This window comes from Tupaia chinensis, unplaced genomic scaffold (assembly GCF_000334495.1).
Source record: "Tupaia chinensis unplaced genomic scaffold, TupChi_1.0 Scaffold000355_1, whole genome shotgun sequence".
Classification (NCBI taxonomy): Eukaryota; Metazoa; Chordata; class Mammalia; order Scandentia; family Tupaiidae; genus Tupaia; species Tupaia belangeri.
Genome location: NW_006159850.1, coordinates 15369413 through 15371338, shown reverse-complemented (window position 1 = coordinate 15371338; position 1926 = coordinate 15369413). Strand labels below are relative to the sequence as shown.

Sequence of the window (1926 nt, the reverse complement as noted above, 5' to 3'; positions counted from 1 at the left end):
TCCTGACCCAGGCTGAAGCTGGCAGTGGACGCAGCTTTGAGACTCTGGGGGTGCTGTCTTTCCCTCTCCCTTATTGTTTCTCACCCTGGATTAAATAAATGATTTTTTAAATTTAATTTTATTTGTTATTATTATTTATTTCTTAATTTGACCAGAGAGAGAGGGAAAGGGGACTTGAGAAAGCAAGCCACCAGGTCTGAGACTCAAACTGCTGTTGGCCATATGGGAGTTTGGCACCTTAATCACCTGCTGGCCTCAATAAATGATTCCTTAAAAAGTCAATTTGGGGGGACCAGCAGTTAGCATAATGGCTATGTCACTGGACTCCCATGTAGTCGACTGCGGTTCAAGTCCCTGACCCGGTGGCTTAAACTCACGCCGGGCACGTGTGTGTGCATGCCCAAGATCCTGAGAGGAGAATGGAGGAGAAGGGATTGTGGCGTGGCCATCCTCCCAGGGGGTGATTTCGCGCTTTCTGTCTCTGTGTCTCTCTCTGTCTGTCTGGCGAGCGCATGCGCCCTGTAGCAAAAAAAAAAAAAAACAACTCTCAAAAAAAGAAAGGCAGTTTGGGGACCAGCAGATGGTGTAATGGTTATATCTCTGGACATCCCACGGAGTCGACCACAGTTTGAGTCTCGGATCTGGTGGGTTCACTCACGCTAGGCATGTGTGTGTGCGTGCCCAAAATCCCAAGAGGAGAGTGGAGAAGGGACTGCAGCATGGCCATCCCCCTAAGGGGTGATTTCTTGCCTTCTGTCTCTCTGTCTCTGTCTTTCAGCGAACACATGTGCCCTATAACAAAAACCTCTCTTAAAAAGTCAGTTTGTCCCTTTTGGCTCTCTGAGTAGCACCATGGTGGTTGGCAAGAATAAGCGCCTTAGGAAAGGCAGCAAAAAGGGAGCCAAGAAAAAAGTGATTGATCCATTTTCTAAAAAAGATTGGTATGATGTGAAAGCACCCGCTATGTTCTACATAAGAAATATTGGGAAGACACTGGTTACCAGGACTCAAGGAACCAAAATTGCGTCCGACGGCCTTAAGGGCCGGGTGTTTGAAGTGAGCCTTGCAGATTTGCAGAATGACGAAGTAGCATTTAGGAAATTCAAGCTAATTACTGAGGACGTTCAGAGGGCAAAAACTGCCTGACTAACTTCCATGGCATGGATCTCACCCGTGACAAAAATGTGTTCCATGGTCAAGAAATGGCAGACCATGATTTAAGCTCATGTCGATGTCAACTACCGATGGTTATTTGCTTCATCTCTTCTGTGTTGGGTTTACTAAAAAACAGAACAATCAGATACGGAAGACCTCTTATGCCCAGCATCAGCAGGTCCGCCAAATCCGGAAGAAGATGATGGAAATCATGACCTGGGAGGTGCAGACAAATGACTTGAAAGAAGTCACTAAACTGATTCCAGACAGCATTGGAAAAGACGTAGAAAAGGCCGGCCAGTCCATCTACCCTCTCTACGATGTCTTCGTCAGGAAAGTCAAAGTGCTGAAGAAGCCCAAGTTTGAATTGGGAAAACTCATGGAGCTTCATGGTGAAGGTAGTAGCTCTGGAAAAGCTACTGGGGATGAGACGGGCGCCAAAGTTGAACGAGCTGATGGATATGAACCACCAGTCCAAGAATCTGTTTAAAGTTCAGACTTTTAATAGTGACAAATAAAAAGTCCTATTTGTGACCCAAAAAAAGTCAGTTCTTTTTTTTTTTTTAAGAATATTTATTTATTCTTTTTTTAAAATTTACTATAGGGCACGTGTGTTTGCCAGAGAGAGATAGAGACAGAGAGAGAGGGAAAGTGAGAAAGCAAGCCACCAGGTCCAGGACTCAAACTGGTTGGTCACATGGGAGTTCGGCATCTCAACCACCACATCACCTGGTGACCCCAAAAGTCAGTTTGTTCTTGAATGTTTCACTC

The 1926-nt window shown here is 45.3% G+C and overlaps 1 pseudogene; it reads left to right on the top strand.

The window, feature by feature from the left end:
* Window positions 1–823: 823 nt before the first annotated feature.
* Window positions 824–1645, top strand: LOC106735308 (40S ribosomal protein S3a pseudogene; annotated as a pseudogene).
* Window positions 1646–1926: the final 281 nt, after the last annotated feature.